This window comes from Pithys albifrons, chromosome 6, assembly GCF_047495875.1.
Source record: "Pithys albifrons albifrons isolate INPA30051 chromosome 6, PitAlb_v1, whole genome shotgun sequence".
Lineage (NCBI taxonomy): Eukaryota > Metazoa > Chordata > Aves > Passeriformes > Thamnophilidae > Pithys > Pithys albifrons.
Genome location: NC_092463.1, coordinates 48,895,839 through 48,907,987, shown reverse-complemented (window position 1 = coordinate 48,907,987; position 12,149 = coordinate 48,895,839). Strand labels below are relative to the sequence as shown.

The 12,149-nt window shown below is 51.4% G+C and overlaps 1 pseudogene; it reads left to right on the top strand.

Moving 5' to 3' along the window:
• Positions 1 to 925: 925 nt before the first annotated feature.
• On the top strand, positions 926 to 8,718 carry LOC139673319 (cytosolic 5'-nucleotidase 1A-like; annotated as a pseudogene).
• The last annotated feature ends 3,431 nt before the right edge of the window (positions 8,719 to 12,149 follow it).

The following is a 12,149-nucleotide window of genomic DNA, read 5'->3' as shown; positions in this document are numbered from 1 at the left end:
CAATCAGCAAAGTCTGCCCAAAACCTGACTTATCACCACATAAATTTGGGGTGGTGTCAGAAGCAAGAAGCAATATTGCCAGTGTCTGATGACTGACATAGTCATGGGAGGAGATGCCACGGAAACCAGACCTGTCCCAGGTCTGCCCCACAACCATGGACATGGCCTGTGGCTGGGCAAGGGAAAAGCTGCAGGATGGCAGCAGGTTCTCTGTGTCAGCTTCTTTCCTCCCCTCCTTCTGCCCCCTGTCCCCCTGCCTCCTTCTCCACGCCCATCCTCACCAATCGCACTCTTGGGGAAGAAAGGGGGTGTTGAAGTATCCCAGCCCTGTGAGCCTCACAGTGCTGGGTTCCACACAGCTGCCCAGAAAAAGCAAGATCCTAGCCCAAAAATCACCCCTTCTCAGGGCAGTGAGAACGGGAAAAGGGACCCAAAAACATTACAGAAAAATTGTGGTGAGCCCCCAGCACACCCCGCCACGCTCTGCACAAGTCTTTGCTCCCTGCACCCCTACAACCACTGTGAGCCACTCAGCTTCAGATACCCCTATATTTTTGGTCAAAGCGACAACCATTATGTATTCAGGGGCTGGGCAATGAGAGGTCTAGAGGCACGCTATAAATACTCCCACTACAGAAACAGACCCCGCGGTAGTGCTTGTGGGCAGTGAGCGGTTACTGAGCACTAGCTTCGCGGGAGCTCCAGAAGCTGGAACAGGGCTGAACTTCCTCCTCAGGTTGGCTATGGCTGTGTCCCTTGACCACGCCCGGATGACCATGATCTGCCTGTGCAACGCCAACTGGGAAATGCAGTCTGGCCCGGGCACGACGCCAAGCGCCTGGCTGCCTACAAATCCCAGCACGCCGGCGAGAGGAGCCGCACCCCCCTCTGGCTCCTGCCTATTTCCTGCCAGCGCGGGGAGGGGGGGAAATATAAACAGCGGCATCCTGGGCAGAGTTGGGATGCCGCCGCTGGACAGGCTGTGCAGGGGAGCAGAGGCAGCGCTCGCGGTGAGTTTGGGCCTTTCTCTTTGGCAAAATCATTTCTGTGTGCAGGGTGGGTAACATCTGGTCCCTGTTACGCAGCTGTGGGATGAGCTGCGGGGACCAGCAGCGCCTGCCTGGGATGCTTTCCTGCGTGTCTGGCACTGCGTGTGTGTGCAGATATGCGTGTCTGTACGCGAACAGCACCGCGGGCACTGGGGACACGGAGGTGGAAAGGAAGAGTCAGGCTTGGTTTGCAGCTCTTGGAAGAACAGAAATTAGAAGGTGGATTCTCCCAACAGGAAGGGCTGCTCAGCTCCTTTGCCACTTTGCGTTTAATTTTGACTTTCAGAAAAGTACTTACCTGAGATTCTGCCACAGGAAAGCTTCTTCCTGCTCATCAGGGGTGGTGGTTGCCGCCCTCTGCCCTGCTCCCTGGGAGGAGACCCCTTCCCAGCATGGGGTATGGGTGGAGGAAGCAGAGGGATGCTCAGCTCTCCTGGCTTTTCAGGCACCCCTGGATGGAAGAACAGCCCTGCTGAAGGACTTGCCACGCCGGGGACAGTCAGGGAGTGCACATGCAAGCCCAGAGTTCCTTATGACAAGGCTCTGGCTCTCAGGGCTGGCATCAGTCAAGTGTATTGCAGTCCCTGAATAATATATATTAATTAAAGAAAACTGAGGCAAAAAAAAAAGGTCTTCCTGGAGACACTGAGTTGCCCTTTACACTGCATGCTGGCTTTGGTCTATGCTTGCACAGCCTCCCAGCCCAGTAATCAGGTTAGAGCAAGAACTGGTGAATAGGTTTTAGCCTCCTTACCATTCCCAGCAATCCATGTAGAGCAGTCATTCTTTGTCTGCTCTCCAGAGAAACCCTGCAGTGTACTTGTAGGAGCTATGCATGGAAATAACCCCCATGGGATCCCCCTTGGTGGGAATGGGAACAGTTCCCATCCCACAGACTGAATTCTAAAGGTCCCTTTCTGGCACTGACTAGTGCATAGAGGTGGAGTGTACAGCATGGTGGTTACAGAAACCACAGGACCTGGGTGTACAAAAATAAATGGGATTTATGATTCAGCTGCCCTCATAGGTGGACCCGTATAACTCCCCCAAGACTTTCATCTGCCAGAGCTGCGTTAGCACAGAGACCTTCAGTGCAGGGCCTGGCTGGCTCACAGGGCTGTGGAGGTGCAGATCAGGGAAGTCCCAGCCTGTACTCAAGCCCTCACATTAATTTCTGCTTACTCTGGCCTTTTACAGCTACATATGAGCTTCTTGGTGAACTCAATCATTTGTAGATGCAAATTTGTGTTTCAAGCAAAAGTAGCATAAAAGACAGTAAGGATGAGAACTGGAAACCTACCCCTAAGATGTGACCTCTTTTGTCCTTTAAAAACTATTATTTTGCTGTGAAAAGAGCTCCACAACAGCTTTCAGTAGTTCCACACAGAGAAAAATACTCTTTGAGAAAAATAAAAAAAAGCAGCAATCTGTGTTTGAAAAGCCACTTTTCCGTCATATTTAATTGGGACTATTAGAGCTGTTTTTCTTGGAGCAGGGCTGCTGTCAGCAGAAGTAGGTTCAGTTAGGCCACTCCACTTGGTGGGTAGGATGTTCCCTGTCTCCTTCCATTCTTCCTCTTCTCTATATTGGCTATATTATAATCTTGTCAATTTAATTTTATATTTTTTCTTAGAAGCTGAAAATTGAAGATGGCAGAGCCTGAAAGCACAGTCATAAACACCAGTGTAAAACAGGTAAAAGGTTGTTCATTACAAAACACACATCCTGTATTTCTAAACTAAGTTTTGAAATGCCACCACAAGAGAGGACACACCACAACCCAGAGCTGCAGTGGCCTCAATATTTTGTGCCTAGGTTTCAGCAGAAGTGGCCTTGTCTCAGTGCTGGTGGGCACCTGGTCCTAGTGAGATTCATGCGATTTCCACATGGGAAGAATTTGCAGAGCTGAACCTCCAGTTGCATGGAAAGGGCAGGCACATTTCCTTGTACTCAAATTTTGGAGCAGCCAGGGAGAAAGCAGTGGCTTCTATACATGCACAGAGACTTTATTAATAGACTGTCCAAACCAGACACAAACAAAGGGTAAAACCAGCAGTATGTGCAGAGAAACCCAGCTCAGCACAAACAGATGATCATGGCCGTATTGTGCCCACAAACCACAAAATTATAAAGCACACCTCTCTGGTGAGCTGTCCTTGGAGGATGTGGCACTTACCAGACAGGTTAGGATTTCACAACTGCCAGCCCCATCGTTGGTGGCCTGAAGATGAAGACTGGGCTTTGTACCTCTAGCATAAGTAACCCTGACACATGAGTGATACCTCCAGCACCCAACCCCACCACTCTGGTTGGTGAAGCCTTGTTCCCCTTGCTCATCCCACCTCCGTGAGTTTCTTCCCTGCTGTGCCCTGAACTCTTCTTTCCTCCCCATCCTGCAGAAAGACCCCAGCAAGGCACTGGTCATTGCTGTGACGACCAGAGCCATCTTCAGCCTAGAGGAGGAGCACAAACTCTACCTGGAGAAGGGCAAGGAAGAGTACACAAGGCACCAGCAGGCCAACCAGGACAAGCCCCTGCCAACAGGCACAGCCTTTGCCTTCATCCAGGTGAGGCCCACACCTGGCTAGGGGCATATGAAGACATAGGAAGGATGGGGTGAATGCTCAGTTTTCCCAGCTTTAATTCTCAGTTCCCATCATGAGGAGTAGTTATGCCTGCCCTGGCCTCTTGGCCTCATTGCAGGACATCAAGACCTGTGCTTCTCATCAGTCCATCTGCCCCGGCTGAGGTATTCTGCTGCCTGCCCTCCTGACAATGGCTTGTGCAGAATGGTTGCTCTGTCTGGTTCTCCATGCTGTGCCAGCTTTGCCATAGCTGACAGATGCAGCACAAACCGCAACTGCAGAAGGGCCCCTGCAAAGCCACTGCCGTCATGCCTCTCCAAAAGAGTCCCATCTTGTCCTCACAGGCAGTGCAGTACGTGAACGAGAAGATGCTGGAGAGCAACCCATCAGAGAAGGACCTCTGACATCCTAGTGCTCTCCAACAACAGCCCAGAGAGTGGAGTGCGCATCATCAACAGCGCCAAGCACTACGGTAAGGGGGACCCATCCCCAGGAGTGCTTGCTTCCCCTGAGAGGCTGCAAAGCAGATAAGGCACCACCATGGTCTATCATCAGTGGCAAATTAAGAGCCTGGGGAGTCAAGGGGAAGGGTTTCTCTTGGAAAGAAGTGAAATTCCTGCCAGCCCCATGCAGCTTGCCCAAGGTGCCAGAGCACACCCAGGATGCAGATTCCTTGGCCGAGCCCAGCTCCCTTCAGCCATATCCTTCACATCAGGAGGTCTGGCAGCATTTTGCACAGCCTGGGCATCCTCAGGCAGCTACTGAAAAAAAACCCGGTTATTTAAAAAAGACACATAAATCCCAGAGTGCTGTCATGAGGAATGCTCATTTAAGGGAGGGTTGGAGGAAATATTTAACTCCACTCCACAGTTTTGTAGGAGCAACAGGACAAGAGGATGCAGCAAGAACATGGGCAGGTTCCTCACCACAGCACTGGGAAATTCATTGCTCTGAGGTCTTGTAGCAAAGCATGCCAAACACAGGGAGGGACTGGGGGGCTGTGAGGAGGATGTTGCTCAGTAACAGACTTTGCTTACCCCTGACTTGAAGGCCTGGAGATCTCCAAGTTCTGCTTTGTCAGCAATGAGGACTCCACACAATACCTGAAGTCCCATGGGGTCAAGCTCTTCCTTTCAGCTGACAGGACAGATGTCTGCAATGCACTCCGGAGAGGTGCGTTCTCCTCTCCATCTCCCTTTGCCAAACCCACCACAGTTTTACCAAGCAGCTCAGTACCAAGAGGCAACACCAGAGCCCAAGCTCACCAAGGGGTGAATGGCACATGGATTCTCAGTACAGTCCTGAACAGTTCAGTCTTCTGTCCTTACCGGTAGCCTGCAAACACACCAGCATTGCTCAGATGCCTTCACAAGTCACTGAATGCTTTATGCATCATTCTGGCCATAGCTTTGGTCATTCCCTGCCTGACATGTAAGCTTTTCTAACCAAAGGTGCAATTCCATGGCTGCTCCCTGGATCAGTGAGAGTGCATCAGTGATTCCCAGATCTTTATGAGGATGCCATAGAAATTTGCTGTCTTGGTACATGCAGAGTTTTTGTGTGCAGGTGTAAGCACATGTTTGACCTAGATTGGAGGGAGTACAGTGTCCCCAGTGTCTCTAATGGGGTTAATTGCCTTCCTGTTAATTTACTTGGGTATGAGCACATCAGCTGGCCACAGTTTGTGAAGGTCAGGAGCAAGCCATCTGCAGCCTGGACTTTCCTCCTTTACACTGCACATTCCTGGAGCCTCCTTGAGAGCGTCACTGTTCTGACAAGCGTCTCCCATCCAGGGGCCTGGGTCCTTGGATGAGGGTGGGCAGGGTGCAGCACATAGGAAGAGACCTCTAATTAAGCCAATTACCATAATAAATAGAGATGCCAGTCCATATTATTCACAGCACAGAGTGCCAAGTCTGGGCATTAAAGCCAGACTTGGCAGGGTGAGCGAGCATCAGGAGAGCTGCTCATGCCTTGACAACTACACACCATCTCTTAGCGACCTCAGTATCTCTCCAGACCTCGGTCTCTGATCAGCAGCACTTCATTGTCCATCCCCATCGAGGCATAACATGGCCCTGGAAAGGCTGAGCTGACTCCCAGAGAAGACTCCATGGCTTGGAAGCCCTGACATGGCAGTATGGGATGGGGCCACAACAGATGCATGTGGAGGAGCTGGGCATGCACAAGCTGCCCCCAGGAGGATTCTCCCTCCTGACCCTTGCTTTGTCCCACAGGGGTCTCAGCAGCGCATATTTTCCAGCAAGAGGTGCAGGCCCCCAGCACCCCACTCCGTGTGGTGTTCGACAGGGATGCTGTGCTCTTCTCTGATGAGACAGACCAGATCTTCCAGAAGCATGGGCTGGAGGGTGCAGTGCAATACGAGCAGGCGATGGAAGCTGTGCCCATGGGAGAGGTGAGCATGCCACCTCCCTTCCATGGTGGGCACCCACAGGCTGTGCCATCACTCCCACTTGGGCTTTGCCATGAGCAGCCAAAACAGCACAAATCCTTACATGCATCCACCACTCAGTCCCTGGTGTGGGCCTGATCTGGAGTCCCATTGGAAGTGGATCTGGCCTGTTGTCTCCTATAAGTGAGCATCAGCTCCCAAATGTCTAGGGTTGTGGGACCCCAACATCACCTTTTGTGGGCTGTGACCTCTTTCTGTGCAAGTCCTTGGAGGACATAGACCCAGAGGCACTGCTCGCCGGGATGTACCTTCCTGGTCACTTTGGGAATAGGATGAGCACCACCTCCCCCCCAAGCACCCCAGTGCACAACACCAGTCCCAGATTGTCCAGTCCTGCAGCCCACAGGCATTCCTGTGCTCTGCAGAGCCTCAAGGAACCCTGGAAGAGGAACAAGTGGCTTGTACAGGCAGAGTAGATGTCTCCTTATTTCCCACCCACTGCCAACCATCTTGATGTGCTTCCAGGGTCCCCTGAAGGCTTTTGCCATGCACCTTGGGAAGATGCGCCAGAAGTTCAGCCAGAAAAATTCCCCCATCCGCACCTACCTGGTAACTGCCCGCAGTGGCCGGGACATGGGCATCTGAGCCATCAAGACGCTCCGGGAATGGGGTCTGGCCAATGATGAGGCTTTCTTCATGGACGGGGCTCCCAAGGGCCCCATCCTCGCCCAGATTCAGCCTCACATTTTCTTTGATGATGGGCTTCATAACATCCAAGGAGCTCAAAATGTGGGTGTACCATCTGCCTGGGTCCCATCTTGCTGCTGATGGGCTTCAGGCCAGCAGTCCTCCCTCCCAGCAGCACAGGAGACTGGGCCAGTTGGAGGCAAACCTTCTGGTGGAGAAGGAAAGATTTCCTAATGAGCAGCAAGTAAATCTCAGGAGAAGAGGACGAGAGCATAGACTTCTGTGCAAAACTTGATGCTCATTTCTGCTCCTGATATGAGGTCCTTTAGGTCTTAGGATAAAGCCAAAAGATGCAACTGCTCCAGGAGGGAAGGACACTTTTGCTGTGACACTGAAGACTATATCTACGTAGCCGGAAGAACCTGGGGACTTTTCTTGAAGAATTAAGTGAAGATAATGCCATACACGTGAGCTAAAGGAAGCATGAACTAAAAATGCTAGTTTTGGCTGTTCTCAGACAGTCTCCAAGATGGAGCAGCACAGGAAGGACATTAGCCTGTTGAGGCAAGTCCAGAGGAGGGCCATCAAGATGATTAGAGGGATGAAACAGCACTCCTGTGAGGAAAGGCTGAGAGAATTGGCATTGTTCAAGCTGGAGAAGAGAAGGCTTCAGGGTGGCCTTCCACCTGAATGGGCCTACAAGAAAGATGGAGAGAGACTGTTTACAAGGGCATATAGTGACAGGACAAGGGGGAATGGGTTCAAACTGAAAGAGAGTAGGTTTAGATTAGATACTAGGAAAAAATTCTTTACTGTGAGGTTGATGAGGCACTGCAACAGGTTGCCCAGGGAAGTTGTGGATGCCTTATCCCTGGCAGTGTTCAACAGCATGTTGGGTGGAGCTCTGTGTCTGGCCTGGTGAAAGGTGTCCCTGCACATGGCAAGGGGTTTGGAACGGGATGATCTTTAAAATCTCTTCCAACCTAGGCCATTCTATAATTTATTCCCAAGATTTCTGCCTAAAGGGAGCCCTCAAGACCCTGCTTCACCACATACACTTAGATTGGTTCCCTGAGGATGCTGATTTGCTAGCAAGTCCTTCAGGCAGCTCCAACCTTCAAACTTAAAGAAGGAGAAAGATTTCAAAACTGTAAAGGACCTACAAACCTTTTAGAAATAGGTGAATAGATTGAAGAAAGAAAGTCCAAGTTATTTCCCCTTATAAAAGAGATTATGGCACAAGTCAGCTTTCCTTAGGCATGCAGGCAGCTTACAAAGTGCTCTTAGGAGACACAGACCTGCAGGGCAGGGACAATGCTGCAACCCAGTGCTGAGGTCCATCCAGGAGACAGAGCTTCAACATAGCTCCAGTGTCCCACCAGGGCACTGGAGATGGGCTGCCTGCTGCACAAGCATTGCAGGAGCCAGGTCTGCAGACCAGCCACCATGGAGGCCAGAGCAGGACTGGGTGTCGCGGCCAAGCTTAAATGGGTCTCCAGGGCTGTAGGTGAAAGACATGGCCAGGGGGAACTCAGGAGCAACTGCTCCCTGCACATGGTATCTGTGGGTGTGCTCACTTCCCTGCCTGCCATCATGGCATACCATATGCAGGGATACCTATCCTCTGGCAATTTGGATTTTGCTCTTAATTTACCTGGGGAACAAGCAGCCCCCCAAGTTGCAGGTTTCTTTCCCCAGGGATAGATGTGAGTTGCCACTAGAGGCCACTGTGCTGCCTGGGGACATGGCACTTCAATTTCCTGCCAGCTCTCCAGAACCACCTTGTAAAAAAAATACAAACTGTCTGCTCAGGTGGCAGTGGGATTATGGACTGAAGAGATGAAGATGATGCTGGCTTAGTTTTTTTAATCTCACCATAATCAAAAAGTAATTTTTAAAAATTATTCAGAAGTGTTGCTCTCTTTTCCAATGCTTTCCTTCCCCCTCCCCACCCTGCACCCCCAATAAATAAACAAGCATCCTATTGTGAGTCCTTGTTCCTCATGACTGTTCAGCAGTGTGGGAGGAGGGGTGGGATAACTCAGTGCTCCTTTACAGACATTCAGTTATTTATTAGGTGTTATACACATTCATCTAGATGGGTTAAATACACAATAAACTTTCAGTGTGCTTTCGATTAGGCTCCTGAATATCATCTTGTGTCTGTGTTCCCAGGCTCACTCCTGCTACCTTGGGCTTGGGGACTCTGCACACCTCAGCCCAGCAAGGGGTGCTGCTGGACCTTCTGTGGCACCAGCACAGGTCCTGTACCTACTGTTGTGGCTACTGTGTGGGTCCAGTCTCAGGGCTGCCGGGGGAGGGCAGGGGTGCCTGTCTAAAGGGCTTTGATAGGAAGCCACCTCCAAAGCAGCAAAGCCTGACAGAGTCTTGGCATGAAAGTCTGGCCCCTTGCCCTTTTGCTCAGTCTAGATGCTGAAATTAGATGTTTGGAGGTAGCAACATCAACAACATCAGCTACTCATCATCTGCTAATAATGCTAAGCAGCCGTCAGCTGAGCAAACATTAATTACAGGATGCTCAAAACATGACCGGTAAGCCGGTGCAGATGTTCGTCCCACTTTCGTGGAGGTCAGAGATCACCAGCATCAGTGCAGTGATCCAAGCATCCGTCTCCAGCCCCGCTCACCCTGAACAGCTGGCTGCTTCAGTGGCAACTGGTGGTGCAGACACAGAGCCAGTGGTAGGGGTGATGGTGGTCCTGGACACCCTCCACCACTCCAACCCATCACATTTGCCAATGGCTGGACAGGGCCAGCAGGAGCTTGGTCAATGCCTTGGGCAAGAGGAAGTCAGCTGAATCAAAAGTGGTGGGAACAGGCCCATGTGAGCAGTTGCAGTGTGTGGGATGCTGAGGCAGAGGGAAAGTGCTGCATGCCTTCCTCCAGCACTGTCAGCACAGTGGGGGATGATGGGGCAAAACATGCCCAAAATAGGAAAAAAGGAAGGAAAGTCGGCGCTAGGTGGGATTGCATCATATAGGGCCAAGTGCAGCTGCTTCAGGCCATGGCTCAAACATGTAGCATCAAAACTGCCCTTACTGCCGTGCCCCAAAGATGGAGCATCAAAAACACCATCCAGCAAGGACTGGTGCAGCTTCATGTCCTGCTGCAAGGACAAACTTGCTGTTTCCGTCTTAGGAGTGTCTGTAATAAGTTCATTAATGCTTGGGATGCTCCTCAGGCTCCTTTCTTGATCTCCCTCCTTTGAGAGGTTGCTGATGCCCCAGGGTCTCCTGCTGCTGCAGCCCAAACAGGGTTTAGCTGCTGGAGCTGGTCGTGACATGCTTCTCTGACATCTGTCTCATGTTTTGGAGGCTCCGGCAAGGTAGGAGCGCCTGTGTCACCATCAGGCACAGGCTCCTTTTGAACTCTACTGTGTTTCACACCTTTCCACTGTAGCAAAAGAAGTGCCAAGGGGTGCAAAGTGCACTAGATTCTGACCATTGTTTTCCAACAACCTCCTACAACCCCAGCCACACCCAACCCCACATAACTGGTGTCCAGGTTCCCCGCTCCGACACTGTTTGGGACACCCACAAGACACTGTCCTGGTCCAGAGTGGGAAGTGGAAAATGCCCCCACTCCTGCTCAGCTGCAAGCAGACCAGCTCCCTCCTCTGCTGAGTCCAGTCCTACTGGTGAATGCCAAACAAATGGCCCTTGTTTTGGTGTAGGGCACGTGACCCCACGGATCAGAGGCTGCAGTTGCCTGGCCCCAGGGAGTTTGCAGAAGACCTTTGCCCAGTACCATGCCCTTAATCCCCCACTCACTGCACCAGTCAATTCAGGGTTGCTGAAAACAAAACAACCCTGCTAAGGGAGAGAAAGGGTTTTATGAAACGGTGGTACTGAAGGGAGGGAAGATTGGTGGGTATTTATCTGCTAATAGACATCTGCAGTGGCAGTGTCTGAGCTGTTCAGCTTCGTTGACTCCTGCTGCAGCAGGAGAGAATGCTGGAGGCTGCAGGACCTGAGTGTAGCTGCAGTGTTTGCCAGGGATGCTCCCACACCTCCCTCCACCCATAACCTACAAGCACCTTTGGCCACAAGCACAGGGCAAAGCATCTTCACATTTTTGACCATAACCCTAACCCTAAGTCACCCTGGTGGCAGCGCTCCTTGGCAAACACTCGGGGGTTCTCAGCCAGAGAGACTGAGATGCCACATCCCACACTGCAAAAAATTATTAACAGGGTGTTTTGTGTGCAGAAGGTCAGAGAGAGGGTGTGCAAAGCCACAAACTCTGTTTGCCGATGTGCTTAAACCTGGGTTCAAGATCTTTACCCCAGGCAGTCACATTGGATATAATGTGGTGGCAAGTGAAGATGGAGGTTACGGGAAAGGTGATAATGAATTAGAATTCAGAGCCTATGTGGGCATATTGACATAGCAGAAACTGCCCCAGGAGGACCAGATTGATTCACCAAATCACCAGTTGGAGCTGGTTGCTTGCATTCCAAGAAAACACATTGCAACTTTAAGCCGATCCTTGGGCTGCAAATGGGGTGTTGACCCTTGTCTTTCTGAGCCCACACTCCTCCCAGGATCAGAAGTCTCAATTGCTTCAGTGTTTTGTCACACTGAGGAGACATGATTGCACAAATGATGGTCCTTCTTGGGGCAGCTTCTGCTGGAAATCAAAGAGAATAAATGACATCTAGTGCTGACTAAGAAAATGAGATGAATGGTGTGCTTGGATGTGGCTGGACGCACTTCTCTTCACTGTGCATGGAACCCCCACCAGCAAGCTGATACCACCCCCATCCCAAGCTGGGCTCATACTGGGACCGCAGCAGAGATTGCTCAAGGTGGTGGCAAGGTGAGTTGGGTCCCTGTGCTCCCCATCACATCCTGGCGTGGGTGGGGATGAATCAATACCATCATTGCCATTTACCATCCCATCGCGTCAGCTGCCGGTCACACTGCCTGCTGCCAGCGTCTGCCAGGATTGTTGTTGCTTGTCCCTGGCAATTTCAGCCTGCTGCAAAATAACTTGGGTGAGGCAAACAATACAAGATCCCTGCCCTGAGGAGCAGACAGGGCTAGCAGCCAGGGAGAGGCAGGTCCCTTCCTCCCCAAGGTGGGTCCCAGGTGTGTCACCAGCCATGCAGGAAGATGGGCCAGGGGATGACAAAGGACATCTAACACCAAGCAGGGTCAGGAATGGGCAGGTGGTGTGGGGGTGGCAAGGATTTGGGCAGGGCCACAGAGTGCGTGGGACACAGGGATAGGCGATGCCGAGTTTGACAGCAGCCCACTGAGGCAAGGTGGTGTGCAAGTAAACCCTAGTGAAGACACCAGGGCAGCTCACAAGCTTAAAGACCATAAGTAATTTGCACCATAAATACTTTCTGTTGTTTTTTTCAATAGCTAGAGAGGAAAGGCTGGAAGAGCA